We start from the raw sequence: 15,859 nt of genomic DNA, 5'->3' as shown, positions 1-15,859 counted from the left end.
CTGAGTGAGGTGGGTGGATGGGCACCCTGCCCTAGGTGCCATAAGCACCTGCGTCCAGACAAGTTCAGCAGACATGGGACCCGATTGGGATCCTTGGACTGAAGCTCTAGGTGTGGGCTGGGCCCTCTCAGCCAAACCGGTTCAGACAACTGCAGTCTTCAACTCCATGTAATAGGAAAGGGAGGGAAATCCATCCCTGGGGGAAGCTCAGCCCTGCAGCCCCAAGAGGCTGGCTGATGTGATGTTTGCTGTGGGAGTGCAGATTCCTGGTCAGTGATTAACTCCAGAGGATGTGCCTGCATCCCGTCCTTGGTAAGAGGATCCCACAGCCAGGAAGTCCTGCACAAAGACGCCTGCCGGGAGGCACCTGCAGCTCTCAGAGATGGGGGGCCCAGGGAGGAACAGGAAGAACGCTGCCCACGTTGCGACGTTTACCAGTGCGTCCCCCAGCCTAACAGCTCTAAGGTTTGGTTCACCATGTAAGCAGCTGGCAGGCTGAGCATAACCTTCCTTGGCCCTGCACTCCTGTGTGTGTGGGCAGGTGGGCTCATAGGTGCCAGAGATGGTTTGGGCAGCATGCTGCATGTTACACGCGCCCTGGCACTGGGGAGTCAGAGCTGAGCCAGGCAGAGAGCATCCACGCAAGGAGGCACAGAACAAGGCAGCAGTGCAGCACCTGCTGTCCACTCCTGCCTAACAGATGCTCCCAGGGGCAGCTCCTTCAGATGGCAGCCATGTCCTTAGCTCGCGACTGTGGTCAGCAGCAGGGCCTGGGCTCAACAGGGAGTTCTGCCCACCTCTCCATGACCATGTGACCATGTGGCCGTGGCTGAGCTCTCTGTGGGTTGGAACCTGGGCTGGAACAAGCAGTCAACATGGCTGGTCCCAGGTCTCACCCCCAGGCAGGCTCATCCACTCATTCTGGTGGCTTCTGGGGAGGGCTCCAGGACAAGGGGCAGCAACTCCAAGGCCCCCTGAGGCCAGGCTCTGCCCTGACATGAAGTCCCTCCCAGGGTGCTCCATTGGTCAAAGCAAGAGCAAGACCAGCTATGATGCAAGGATTGCTATGCAAAGATAAGTACATGCATGTAACATGTGGGACACACTTAAAGCACTACATGATTTGTTATCTGAATTTCACATTTAAGCTGGAGTCCTGTCTTTTGTCATTGCTCTTGTTGGTGTGTTTCTGCTCCGCCTGGCAACCCTATTCAAATCAAGATTGATCAGAGACAAAGGCTTGGTGCATGGAGAGCTTTTCTGCAAGTCCTGGGCAGCCTCTGCCATGGAATACTTACCCTGGGATGAGGCTGTGTGGAGGTGGATACACCAGGCTTCCTTGGGAACATGTAGCTGACATCTTAAAACTACTTTTAAGAAGGTCGGGGTCCCACTAGACAACTCTGGCACCGGTGGGTATGAAGGAGGGGTGAGCAGCCCTGCAGCCACCCGGCTTCTCCCAGTCTCCTTGTCATGAGCTGCGGTCAATGCACGGTTGGTCCCTGGGGCAGGGGAGCAAGCGTAGGTCCTGGTCCTGGTGGTGCCCATGCCGACTCTGTGACCCAACTGGGCCCCTCCCTGGGCTTCTGAGTCCCACACAAAAAGAGAGAAGTCAAATCAGATGTCCTGCACATCCTATGCATCTGTGTAAGTTAATTTTCATCTGAGCTGCTATTCAGTGAGACGGAGAGGAACTTCTGGGAACTAAATTAGAATCTGATTTCACGGTTATTTTCTTTTACATGTGGATAAAGGAGGTTCTGGCTGCCTTAGTGACTTTTATGACAGTTTCCATTCTCGGGATGGTCCTCGTTCTGCACCTTGCTGCTCTGTTCTACGTAACATCCAGGCTGAGAGGGAAGGGGGCAGGCCCTCCTCCTCTGTCCCAGGCTCTGCAGTGGGCGACTTGGTTCCGTCTTTGCCTTTATCAGCTGGGCATGTGATCTTGGTGCTCTCAGCCTTGTTCTCTGTGCTAAGAACATGAGGTTCACTGGAAAAACTGACATTGAAATGGGCTTTCCTTTCTTTTCTAGAAACAGGAAGATTTTCGCACTGCCTATCTGAAGATCTGTCCTTTCCTCTTTTTGTTTTATTCCTTGTAGTCATATGCATCTCTGCAGCAAAGTGCATCCCTTGGGATTTCTAGGGTTCCAGCAAAGTGTCTCCACAGAGGAAGCTGGTGGGGGAGAAGCAGGTGCCTCCCACTGCTGTCCTCATTTTCCTGTAGCCCTTAGCCTCCCAGATAAAGATGATACTCTGAACATGGCGAGCCTGGCCGTGGCAACCTCGGGGTGACCCCAATCCACTGTGGGCCCAGTCAAAGCTCAGGAGCAAAGGCCCTACTGGCCCTCAGCTCGGTGAGATCCTGGCAGAGGTGGTGGCTGTGTCCCTACCTGCTTCTCCAAATTCCTCAAAACAGAGGGACCCGGATGTGCAAAGCCGAGGACCCAAGATGCTGGAGCACAGGTCCCAGGGACCCCCTAGTGGGGATGATGGGTGCTGACTGGCCCAGGTCCTTGATGACCCCCTTCTGCCTGGGAGGGAGGAGTCCCAGACAAGGAGCCCCTCAGCACCAAACAGAGACAGCAAAGTCCAACAGGCAGCAGACTCCACGTATCTGGAAACGGCCTCCCATGGGCGGCCCTGCCAGGCCCCTTAGGGAAGTGAGTGTCCTCACAGTGCCTCGATGCCCACTCCCTCCATGCTGCTCCCTCCATGCTGCCCCAGCACCAGCCAGGCCTGGACCCCCACTGTGGTCTGTCCCTTCGGGACAATTTGGAGACCCCTGCATCCCATCCAGGATCATGTGCTGCTGTCCCTCCTGGCCTGACGCTGGGAGGCTGGAGCTCCCTGTGCACCCTCCCTGTGGTCAGCCTCAGGATTCTGTCCTCAGAATGCCGAGAGATCCCGAGCCAGCCGCACACGTCTACCCTACAAAGGCGCCTTCTTCCTGTCCCATGACCTGGCTCTGCTCCTTTTATGAACAACTTGTTTTTGAGATAAAATGTCTTCTGTTTTCAGAAAATTTAGGGATTAATGTGCTGCACAACTCTCTTTTTAAAATTAAAAAACTTTATTTTTAGAGCAGTTTTAGGTTCACAGCAAAAATTGAGCAGAAGGTACAGAGTTCCAGGGATCTCCTGCCCCCAGGCAGGCACAGGCTGCCCTCTACCAACTTCCCCACTAGAGGGTGTGTTACTACCAAACCATCGTCATCACCCCGAGTCCACAGCCTGCATTCGGACTCACTCTTGGCACTGCACAGTCTAGGCTTTGGATAAATGTGTCCACCACTGAAGGGTCCACATGTGCCCACCGTTGAAGTGTCATGCAGAGTATTTTTGCTGCCCTAAAAAATCCTTCATGCTCTGCCTATTCATCCCTCCTTCCCACTCATGCCTGGAACCACTGATCTTTTTACCATCTCAATAGTTTTGCCCTTTTCCGAATGTCCTAGAGTTGGAATCACACAGTGTGTAGCCTATTAGATTGGCTTCTTTCTCTTAGTAATAAGCATTTAGGTTTCCTCCATGTCTTTTCATGGATCATTTCTTTTTAGGGCTGAGTAATATTCCACTGTCTGGATGTGCACTATTTATTTATCCATTCACCTACTGAAGGATATCTCAGTTGCTTCCAAGCAAATATGGAATTATTAGGCAAGGAATGGAATTATGAATGGAAGCTTCTATAAATATTGTAAATAAAGCTTGCATAATGAACAATTTTCTATGAGCATCATGAATAAAGCTTTTATAAACATCCACATGCAGGTGTTGGTGTGGACACACGTTTTCAACCTCTTTGGGTAAATACCAAGGAGTATGGATTCTGGATTACAGGGTAAGCATATGTTTAGTTTTTCAGAAACCACTAAACTGTCTTCCATAGTGGCTGTGTCACTTTGTATGCCCACCAGCAATGGATGAGAGTTCCTGTTGCTCCACATCCTGGCCAGCATTTGATGTTCACAGTGTTAAGGATTTTGGCTATTCTAATAGGTGTGTAGTAGTATCACGTTGTTTTAATGTGCATTTCCCTGAGGACACATGATGTGGAGTAGCTCTTCAATGCTTACTGCCATCTGTATGTATTCCGTAGTGAAGTATCTGTTATCTGTTCAGATCTTGCCAATGTTTAATTGGGTTGCTCATTTTCTTCTTGTTGCATTTTAAGAGTTATTTGTATATTTCAGATAACAGTCCTTATCAGGTATGCCTTTTGCAAATATTTTCTCCAGGTTGTGGCTTATTTCTCATTCTCTTGACATTGTCGTTTACACAGCAGTTTTTAATAAAGCCCAACTGGTCAATTATTTGTTTTATGAATCATGCCCTTAGCATTTTATCTAAAAAAGCCGTTACTATACCCAAGGTCATCTAGGTTTTCTTCTACGTCATCTTGTAGGAGTTTCATAGTTTTGCATTTTACATTTAGGTCTGTGATCCATTTTCAGTTAATTCCATTTTGAGATGATTTTTGTGAAGTGTGTAATGTCTGTGTCTAGATTTACTATTTTGTCTGTAGCTATTTGTTGAAAGGCTATCCTTCCTCCATTGAATTGCCTTTGCTCCTTTGTCAAGGATCAGTTGACTAAATGTGTGTGGGTCTATTTCTGGGCTCTCTTCTGTTCCTTTGACCTATTTGTCTATTCTTTTGCTGTTATCACACTGTCTTGACTACTAGAGCTTTATAGTAAGGCTTGACCTCAGGTAGCACCAGTCCTAGGACTTTGCTCTTCTCCTTCAGCACTGACATGTCTATTCTGAGTCTTTTGTCTTGCCATACAAACTTTAAAAATCAGTTTTTCTGCATTTGCAAAATAACTCACTGGGATTTTGATTGAGATTACATTGAAGCTACAGATCAACTTGGGAAGAATGGCATCGTGACTATACTCATGGAGATGGAATATCTCTCCAATTATTTAATCTTTGATGTCTTTCATCAGAGTTTTGTAGCTTTCCTCATATGTATCTTGTAGATATTATTATACTTATACCTAAGTATTTCATTTGTGGGGGTGCTAATGTAGATGGTGATGTGTTTTTAATTTTGAATTCCACTGTTTATTTTTGGTACATAGAAAAGTGATTGCCTTTTTATATTAACCCTATATCTTGCAATATTGCTATGACTTATTCCAGGAGGATTTTTAGTCAATTTTTTTTGAATTTTATACATAGATGGTCATGTCATCTGTGAACAAAGACATGATCATAGATGACATTATTTGTTTTACTTTTTCCTTAATCAGTATACCTCTTATTTTCTTTTCTTGTCTTATTGCACTAGTTAGGACTTCCAGTATAATGCTGAAAAACAGTGGTGAGAGGTGGCATCACTGCATTCTTCCTGGTTTCAATAGGAAAGCTTCTGGCTTCTCACCATTAAGTATAATGTTAGCTGTGGGTTTTTGTAGCTATTATTTGTTAAGCTGAGGAAGTTACCTTCTATTCCTAGTTTGCTGAGAGTTTTCATCATAAACGAATGAAATAAATCATGAATTCCATTTTGTAATAACATTACAGAACTTCACAGGTAGTTCAAGTATCCTATATAACAAAATAACCCTAACTCTTCTTTTCCATCCCTTGTTATCATTGCTGTCATTAATTTCTTATACATAAGCACATATGTAAGCACAGCTAACTGAATGCATTGTTGTTATTATTTTGTCAAATCCAACAAAAACCCCAATATTTTCATCTATTAATATAATCATCTGGTTTTTCTTTCTTAGTCTGCTGATGTGATGGATTTTATTAATTGAATTTTGAATGCTGAATCAGACTTGCACACCTGGGATAAAACCCATCTGGTTGTGGTATATAATTTTTTTTTACACTTTAATGGATTTGATTTGCTAATATTTTGTTGAGTATTTTTGCATCTATATTTATGAGAGATATTGGCCTTTGGTTTTTTTTCTTGTAATATCTTTGTCTGGTTTTCATATTAAGGTAATGTTGGTCTCATATAATGAGTTAGGAAGTGTTTGCTTTGCTTCCATCTTCTGGCAGATACTGTAAATAATTGGTATGATTTTTCCTTATAAGTTTGGTAGAATTTACCAGTGACCCCATCTGGGCCTGGTGCTTTCTGTTTTGGGAAGTTATTAACTATTGATTCAATTTCTTTACTATAGACCTATTCAGATAGTCTATTTCTTCTTTTGCGAGTTTTGGCAAATTGCATCTTTCAATGAATTGGTCTATTTCCTTTAGGTTATCGAATATGTAGGCATAGAGTTGCTCATAATGTTTCTTTTCTTTTCTTTTGAGACAGAGTCTCGCTCTGTGAGGCTGGAATGTAGTGGCGTGATCTCGGCTCACTGCAAGCTCCACCTCCTGGGTTCACGCCATTCTCCTGCCTCAGCCTCCCGAGTAGCTGGGACTACAGGTGTCCACCACCACGCCTGGCTAATTTTTTGTATTTTTAGTAGAGATGGGTTTTATCATGTTGGCCAGGATGGTCCCGATTTCCTGACCTCATGATCCGCCTGCCTTGGCCTCCCAAAGTACTGGGATTACAGGCGTGAGCCACTGCACCTGGCTCATAATGTTTCATTATCCTTTAAAAAGCTACAGGATCTGTAGTGATGTTTCCTGTTTCCTTTCTGATACTAGTAAGTTGTGTCCTCTCTTTTTTCTTAATTATCCTGGCTAGAGTCTTATCAATGTATTGATATTTTCAAAGAACCATCTTTGGGTTTTGTTGATTTTCTTTATTTTCTGTTTTTAATTTTATTGTTTCTGCTCTAATTTTTATTGTTTTCTTTCTTCCGATTACTTTGGATTTAACTGCTTTTCCTTTTCTAGTTTCCTAAGGTGGAAGTCTAGATTATTGATTTTCTTTTCTTTTCTTTCTTTTTTTTTTTTTGAGGCTGAGTCTCACTCTGTCACCCAGGCTGGAGTGCAATGGCACGATCTCAGCTCATTGCAACTTACTCCTCCTGGGTTCAAGTAATTCTCCTGCCTCAGCCTCCCAAGTGGCTGGGATTACAGATGCATGCCACAACACTCAGCTAATTTTTGTATTTTTAGTAGAGATAGGGTTTCGTCATGTTGGCCAGGATGATCTTGAACTCCTGACTTCAAGTGATCCACCTGTGTCGGCCACCCAAAGTGCTGGGATTACAGGCATGAGCCACTGTGCTTGGCCGATATTTCTTCTTTTCTAAAATATATTCAATGCTATAAATTTTCATCTAAGCACTGCTTTATTGCCATTATTTTGCTATTATATTACCATTATTTTGAACACAGTGTTACCTGTTAGATCAGCTAACAATATGAAAAACAGAACTTTTTATTTAACTTTCACTCATTTCTTCTTCAGTGTCCTTTCTTTCTTTATAAGGATGCAAGTTTCTGACCTCCATATTTTTCTTCCCTCTAAAGAATTTTTAATATTTTCTGCAAGCAGGTCTGTGGACAAGAAATTTCTCAATTTTATCTGAGAAAGTCATTGTTTTTTCTTTATTTTTGAAGAATAGTTTCACAGGGTATAGAATTCTAGGTTGGTGAGTTAGGTATATATTATACCTTCTGTAGTTGTCCCACAGTTCTTAGTGTGTTTTTTTTTCTTTTTAATTTTTTCTTTGCTATTCAGTTTTGAAATTTTCTGTTATCATATCCTCAAGCTGAAAGATTCTTCCCTCAGTTGTGTCCAGTCTAGTAATGAATCCATCACAGGAATTCTTTATTTCTGTTGCAGTGTTTTTGATCTCTAGCATGTCTTTGCCAGAATTTCTACCTCTCTGCTAATGTTACTCATTTGCCCTTGAATGTTGTTTGCTGTTTACATTAAAGCCTTAGTATATTAATCACAGCTTTAAAAATTTCAGGAATCCCAACATTCCTGCCATATCTGACTGGTTCTGATGTTAGTTCAGTCTCTTCAAACAGTGTTTTTTGCCTGTTAGTCTTGTAATTTTTTGTTGAAAGGTGGATAGGTTGTACAGGGTAAAAGAGAACTGCTGTAAATAGGACTTTAGTGAAGTGGCCGTGCTGTAGGGGGAGTATTTATGGTCCTGTGACTTGGTCTCAGCCCCAGTGAGCCTGTGCCCCTGGCCTCTAAGCTACACAAGTACCTCTCAGATTCTTCCTCCCTTAGGTGGAACAGGATGGCTAGAATGGGCTGGAGTTGGGTGTTTCCAATCTCAGCTCTGATAAAACTTCAGCAGGTCTGGCTCTGGTTAAATAGTTTCTTCTGAAGCTTTGCCAAGAAGAGAATGCTCTGGTGTATCTCAGAACAGCCCCTTTCCCTTTCCCCTGCCTAAAGCACAGGGGACGTTTCTCTGATGTTCACTGCGGGCACTACAGGGCTTCTGGAGGTAAAACTCACAAACGTGTGCCCCTCAATGCCCAGGTCCCCTGGAGTTGATAACTCTCAGACTTGTCCACACTGAGCTTCTAGCAGCTCAAGAGGTTGTGCTTCTCTGTATCCACCTGTCTGTCTGTCACTCCAGTTCTGAGGGCAGAGGCTTGCTGTGTGACCTTACTTCTCTGATGAGTCTAAGAAGAGTTTTGACTTTTCACTTTGTTCAGCATTTTGTTTCATTAGGACTGAGGGGCGACCTCTGAGTGTCTTACGTGCCAGACTCCATAACTCCTTTTTACAGCTTCACTGTGTCTATACCAAGCTGGAACCTTTTTCTACATAGTCAATGCTAGATACAGCAAAATGATGACCAATGGGTTGGTTATTTCAGCAGGCGTTCACTAAGCACTTATTAGGGCTAGTCCTACACACCTACACACTGCAGTGACAGCACAGAGATGAACAGCGTCACCAAGGGGCCTGCATCAGGGTGTTAAAGATCTTGAGGTTGTTCATGGGACAAGGGACAAGTTGGGAGACAAGACAGAGGACCCAGTGCCACCAATAGGGGCACTCTCAGTCTTCAGCCCCAGCCAGAAGACAGTTCCCAGGTGCCCAAGAGTTCCCCAAACGTCCCTGGTAGACCAGTGGAGTGTGACAGAAACAAGATTAAAATAAAATGGTTCAGGCCACTGGCCCTGACCTGCCTGGAACTGGAGCTCTGCTGAAGGGATCTGTGGGGGCCGAGGCTGCTGCCTTCATAGAAGCTGATGGTTAGGATTTCCCTACAGTGCTGAGGGCCAAGTGGTGTCCCCCATACACACTATGTTGGAGCAGTAGCCTCCAGCTCCTCAGAACATAACCTTATTTGGAGACAGAGGTCATACAGTAGTAGCGTGGCCCTGGTCCAATATGATGGTGTCCTCATAAAAAGGGGATATTTGGACACAGATGCACACACAGAGAGACCCCATGTGATGGAGAGGCAGAGACAAGTGATGCTGCCGGGAGCCGAGGAACAATGGATGGTCAGCAGCCTCCAGTCACTAAGAGAGGCTGGAGCCGGGCCTCCCTCTGCCTCCAGAAGGAACTAACCCTGGTGACACTTTGATCTCGGCCCCCAGCCTCCAGAACCATGCAAAAACAAACTTCCGTTGCCTAAGCCCCCAGCCCCAGGAAACAAATGCAGTTAGAGTTGCAAAAAGCAGCAGCAGAAACTACTGGATATACAAGGTGTTTTCTGATCTACTCTTCCTGATAGAGTCAGATGTGGAGTCTGAGAGTTCATTATTGAAATTCTAGCAAACAAGCTGACTCCACGTTGATTCTGGAAGCCACTGACAGTGGAGGCAGGATTCCCTGTAAACTCCCAGTGTGGTTTTGTGGCTTGGGCCTTGGGCCCGGCTCTGCCAACCAACGACCCACTGTCCTCCGCGCTCCATGTGGCGTCTTGCTGACCGTCTGCCGTTGGTAGAGCCTGGGGAGGTCAAAGTCCCAGGAATGGTTCATCAGCATTTGCTAATCCTAGAAATGCAATCCCCACGTCAGTGACCCCCGGCATTAATTCTGGGTGCTGGGGGGTGGCCATGGGCAGCTGGGTCAGCGTCACTGCCTACAAACCGTCCTGGGGCCCCGAGAATGGGTGCGTGACAGGTGGGAAAACGCGTTTCCTCCAAAAGGCAGAGCCCGCATAAGTAGGGGCCGCTCCCAGCATTCATCTGCCAGCCTCGCAGCTGACCCATTGTCCTTGGCACTGGCTCAGGAAGCAGCTCAGCTCAGGAGGATGGCCACGAGAGCCACTTTTCAGCTCTTCTTTTCCTGTCCCTCCCGAGAAAAGCCTCAACTAGGAAGCAACAGCTGGAGGGAGTGAATGGTTTTGTTATGCTTGGAGAAAAAACAGGTTTCATCATGGCTTTCCCACCCTGACCAGCAGCACCTTGGGATGTGGACATGAGGAACCCCCCAAGCAGGTCTTCCTTCCCCTAGGAAGAAGTCTCTGCTGGCCCAGGCGGCTGGGAGAGCTGCAGACAGCACCCAAACTGTTCACTGGGGTGCCACCTGTACTCTGAGCCCTGCACCCCACAGCCTGTAGAGCAACCCCTTGTGCCAGCCGGTGGCCTCAGAGCAGCCTGCCCAGGCCTGGGGCTCGTGGCTTGCCTGTTTCCTGGGTGGGGGAGGGTTCACCCAGGAGGGTTCAGGCGAGTGTGAGGGAGCGGCTGGCTGAGAGATTAGGATCTCAGCCCCTCTACAAGATGCATGAGCCTCGCCGCTCCTGTGCCGGCCCCATTCCTCTTCTGATCCATTAGTGAGGTCTCCATCACGGCTGTATCTCCCTCGGAGGTCGGGTAGCATCCATCCTGGCTGGCTGCACCCGCATTTCCGTGTCGCATGATCCATCCGGTGCCTCTGCAGACAGCAGGCACTAGGACAGATGGGCTGGAGCTGGCATATCGTGCGGATAAGCTGTTTATCGCTCCATTGTCACCGCCCCATCTCCCTGCAGCTGACCCCGCGCTCACTAATGCCCAGATCGTGGGCAGGAGAACGGCCGTTCCTGGGGGTCACAGTGTGCATCTCCTCGTTCTTTGGTGCTGAGGAAGGAGGTGGCAGAGGCCTTGGAGCAACAGAGCCAGGGCTGTGGGAGAGGAAGGGGGCTGAGCGTGGTGAGGGCCCTGCCAGGTGCTTTGGGAGCCCTGTGGGCCTGGAGAATGAGCACGTTCGCTCCATCGTTCGATGACAAAAGCACCCGGTGTCCCTGAGCCGGGCACCCGCCGTCCACTTGGTCGGCGCATTAGCCGGTCGGTAAGCTGCCCGGTCCAGGGGGGCTTTCGGCCTGCGGGACGCCGAGAGCTATCTGTAAACCTCTCCCTGGTTGTGTGGGTCTCAGGCCGAGGCAGCCCACGGTGAAGGAAGACGTTTTGGAGAAGCTGTTGGGGGCTGAATCCCTAAAGACAGGGGACACCCCACACCCGTGGGATTTGGAAAACCGAGACAGGGATCAGGGAAGGGTGTGGGACTCAGGAACGGGGAGCGGCTGGTGCTCCTTTAACTCACCTGGTGGCAGTTCAGGGTGTTTCCATCTGAGATCCTACACTCAGCCGGGGGCCCACGGTGTAGCAGGCCGTCGGCCGGGCCCCAGGTCTTCTGGGCAGCGAGGACCCTGGCAGGACCCCGAGAGCTGGGCCAAGGAGGGCGGCACGCTCCGGGGCACCTGCCAGGGGCCCCACACGGCTGCTTTTAGGCCTGTGGTGGCAAACACGCTGCTGGCGCCCGCTCAGGCCCCTATGGTTGTGAAGGATCCTCGTCACTCCCCGTTGGCTGCCTGAGCCGCCTGGGGACCCTCCTGCTGCTGTCAGCACAGACTCTGGAACCGCGACCGGTGCAGGAAGCTCCCGTGTGAAGGTGCCAAGCACGGCAGAGGCCCTCACAACCCCGGGGCCCGTTTCCCCGTGGAGGTGACGTGAGAACGTGACAAGGGAACGTGACGTGGGAACGTGACGTGAGAACGTGACGTGAGAACGCGATGTGAGAACGTGACGTGGGCACAGCATGGCGGGAGCGGCGCCTCAGAGCCAGCAGGGAGTGAGACGAAAGGAGGGGCGGATGAGGGGCCCCGGGATCCCGGGCCCTCACGGCTTGTGTGCGGGCCAGGCTGCGGCGGTCCTGGGCGCGGGAAGCAGAGTCAGGACACAGACCAGGGAGGGCAGGAGGGCCGGGGCGGAGCCAGGGCACCTGCGGGCGAGGACGGCTGGGTGCTGGGTCCGCGGCGTCAGGGCGCAAGGCCGCCTGGTGGAGGTCGCCGTTCTCCGGGGCTGCTGGGACACATGGCTGCAGCTGCTTGGCTCACGACAGCGGAAGTCGGTCTCTCTCATCTTGGAGGCTGAGGGCGAGGTGTCCTTCTGGGGGCCCTGAAGGGCTCTGTCCCCGGCCTCTGTCCCCGGCCTCTCGCCTCGGCGCCCCTGCCCGGGTAAGCATTGCGCCAGCCCCACCCGCACCTCACGTGGCGGCCTCTTCCCCGGCTCGGGTACTTCTCTCTGTCGCTTGCAAAAACACGCGTCCTTGGATTTAGGGCTCTCCCTGTTCCGGGAGGCTCTCATTTCAAAGTCCTGACCTTAAGGAAAGCTGTAGGACCCAATTTCCAAGCACGGTGGCATTCCCAGGCAGGAGGGGTTAGGACCTGGGCGTGTCTTTTTGGGGGACTCCATTTGGCCCCCAACAGGGCCTCAGGGTGGCCACTGCTTCTAAAGTTGGCTGTGGTGCTTGTAGACTTGCCACGGCCATCCTGGTATTTTTGAGTATGTGAAATGACAGATTACCACCTAGGAAATTGAAGCAGGTGCGGGCGAGTACTGAGGCTGTTCGTGCAGGTCCCCACCTCTCCCTGCAGCCGCCACCTTGACCCAGCCTCGCCTGTCATTCCTTCCCATCCACCTGTTCTGGAACCACTGGCGCCTTGTTCTCTCCCTCCCTGACCATGCCGAGGGGTCACCGCCTCTGGTTGTCAGCCTCTTTCCCATGGATACATGTTCCTCCAACCACTGGTCAGCCCCTCCTAGTGTCCACCTGAATCTTAGCTCAAGTGACTGATCCGGAGGGACCCCCCCACCCCGCGTTACAACCTGCCCTTGCCTTGTGTGTGAGGAAGTAGAGGCGCTAAAGCCTGGCAGCTGGGAGCCCATGTGGGGAGTGGGGACTTGAGGGCCTGGGCTGGGGCACCTGGAGGAGCCCAATCACCACCTGTGGCCCCCCGGGCACCAAGGACCCCCAGCACCCCAGGCACTGTGTGTCCATCTCAAGAGTGGCTCAGGCTCACAGGAGCCCCCACTGCTGTCCTCTTGCATCCCCACAGACACACCCAGAGTTAGTTCTCTCAACCTCTGCTTGCTCAAATTTGGACTCCAGTTCCAGGACACCCAGCCACACATAGCTTGGATGAGCAGCCCTCCTTTTGTGTTCAATAAAAGATAACACAAGAGATCATTAGAGCAACTATGTCAGAGTAAATGTATTTCCTTGTTCAAGAGTGAAGCTCCTTCAGGAACATCTGCAATTTGCTTTGTCTTGCTGAAAACAATATTTTCCCAGAAGACCCCAGCATGAGGGCCATTACAAAACGTAATTCATATTGCATAAGTTGCGAAGCGTTCAGCACGAATAACAAATGGAGGGTTAGTGAAGTATTTATGCTCTGCTGTGAGCGCGGCATCTATAAGTCATGGGGGTTCCAGGCGCCTGGCCCAGCACTCGCTCAGGATGTGCTCGGCCCCCAGGGCTGCAGCCGAAAAGAGCCCTGCTTCTTCCATGTGGGGGAATGCGGTGCTTTGGGCACAGACGCAGCCAGACTTTCTTGTTACCGAGGGAGAAAAGAGGGCTGGTAAGAGGAGTGAAAGACAACCCAGCTAGCGGGAGGAAGTGTTTGTGATATAAACAGCGGATGAAGGGCTGGGGTCTAGAATGAGCAGGAAAGCGCCAGCCTTATTGAAAGATGCCCAAAGGCTGGCAGGGCCCTTCCCGACTGAAGAAGTGCCAACCAGAAACTCAACACCCAAGGAGGTGGCGTCCTGTGAGCTGTCGGGGACATCAAATTTATGTCACAGAAATGCACTGCCACCCCCACAGTGGGTTCGAGATTAGAGTGTTGATGTGCAAACGTTGCCAGGATGAGAGACGCTGAGAACTCCTTCACACTTATGCGTGCAAATTGGCACAGCCACCTTGGAAACTACAGGAGCTGTCTGGGCCTCCAGCAAGTCCACGCCTGGTCTGCTCTCGTCCTAGAGATCCCTGTGCACACGGATGGGGCGTCCACACCACCTGTCTGTAGTGGGTCCCGAGGACACCACTAGGCTGCCGTCAAAAGTGCATGAACGAGTAAAGCCTGGCATTGCCAGGGAACAAAAAACAGCACAGTGAATGACCTCGGCCCAGCAATCTCACACTTAAAAATCCATTGTGAAGGCATGCTGAGAAAGGCACCAGACGATTCATGTCCAGACCTGTTCGCTGGACGGAGTGCAAAGGCGTGCAACACACAAAGGGCCGGCGGAGTACACTGATGAGAGCCCCAGCGTCCGTGGTTTAGGAGAGAAAAAAGCTGGGCACAGAAGGGTTGATGTACGATGTCCCCTCTTTTATGTGGAAATGGGGCAAATGATGTATTTTCAGCTATACTGTACCAGTAGCCCCACCTCACACACGTTCACCCCTCCCAAGCAGACCTGTGACTGGAGTGGAAGTGGCCTTGACAAAGCTGGGTCACCAAAGGCAGTGAGTGACCCGTGGCCAGTGATTGGTCCATCTGGGACATCCACCTTGGAACCCAGCCGCTGTGCCACTGAGAAGCCAGGTGGCCACAGGGGAGACCACACGGGGCCCCCGGGCGCAGCCCACATGGGGTCCCCCCGACAGCAACACCACACACTGAGCACCCGTAGGATGTACGATGGACCTTCCTAGGACCCAGGACCCAGTCTCCCACTGCCTCAGGGTGGAGCCCATATCTGTCCAAACTGGACAAAAGAGCAAGGCTCATTACCTTGTTGTTTGAAACATGGTGCTCTGAGGCAGTGGAGAACCGGAGCCATGACCGCAGTGCTGTGGATACACATATGTACATACATTGTAAAAAGAAACGCTGGGAGGCTGAACCCAAAATCAACAAATCTGCCAGGCACTGTGGCTCATGCCTGGAATCCCAGCACTTTGGGAGGCCAAGGTGGGCAGATCGCTTGAGCCTAGGAGTTCAAGACCAGCCTGGGCAACACAGCGAAACCCAGTGTCTACAAAAAAAAAAAAAAAAAAAAGGCCAGGCCTGGTGACTCAGACCTGTGTTCCCAGCTGCTCAGGAGGGTAGAAAGGGAAAAGGGTGGAGGGGATGAGGCAGAAGCTCAGGTTCTCCAAGCAGCCCCAGCTTTGTTTAGAGGCAACTTTGACCCCTCATAAGTATTTTACATAATTATGAAAGAATCAATCCCTAAAAATGGAAAGCAAAAACAAGCTACAGCCTAACTATGCATCAAGTGTTGGCAGAACCATGCTGATGGCTCCTATTTCAAAGACAATAAAACATGGAGATGTGGCTGGAACTCCTGGATGGCACAAAAGCTGGGAAAATAGAAAACAAAGGGCCCTCGACATCCTGCTGTGTCTGGGGTCCATGCTACCAGGGGCAGCATTGGTGCTGGTGCCCTGGGCCCTGGGTGCGACTGTGGGGAAAGTAACCGGGTCCTCTAGGAATCAAGGTTTTCAGCTCAGGAGAACAAAGACACAAAGTAGGAGGTGAGGAGTTACCTAGAACCTTTTTCAGACAGAGTCTCATTGTCACCCAGGCTGGAGTGCAGTAGCATGATCTCGGCTCACTACAACCTCTGCCTCCTGGGTTCAAGCGATTCTCTTACCTCAGCCTCCCAAGTAGCTGGGATTACAGGTGCCCACCACTACACCTGGCTAATTTTTGTGTTTTTAGGAGAGACGAGGCTTTGCCATAGTGGCCAGGCTGGTCTCGAACTGCTGACCTCAGGTGATCCACCCGCTT

At 49.9% G+C, this 15,859-nt stretch overlaps 1 protein-coding gene across 29 annotated transcripts in view; it reads left to right on the top strand.

The window, feature by feature from the left end:
* The window catches only part of NDUFS6 (NADH:ubiquinone oxidoreductase subunit S6), a 183,703-nt gene that overhangs the window by 102,064 nt on the left and 65,780 nt on the right, over positions 1-15,859 (top strand). Inside the window, exon 1 of one of the 29 annotated variants that reach the window (XM_050795290.1) lies at positions 386-390. The exons of 26 other annotated variants lie outside the window; for them this stretch is intronic. The gene's annotated coding sequence lies outside the window, so the exon portion shown is untranslated. Of the gene's footprint in view, positions 1-385; positions 391-12,039; positions 12,044-13,543; positions 13,548-15,859 lie in introns of those variants that run through there. 2 more of the 29 variants (XM_050795282.1, XM_050795279.1) reach the window with 2 other exon arrangements.

The sequence above is a fragment of the Macaca thibetana genome, chromosome 6, assembly GCF_024542745.1.
Source record: "Macaca thibetana thibetana isolate TM-01 chromosome 6, ASM2454274v1, whole genome shotgun sequence".
Lineage (NCBI taxonomy): Eukaryota > Metazoa > Chordata > Mammalia > Primates > Cercopithecidae > Macaca > Macaca thibetana.
The sequence above is the reverse complement of the archived record's forward strand: the minus strand, read 5'-3'. Positions and strand labels throughout refer to the sequence as shown.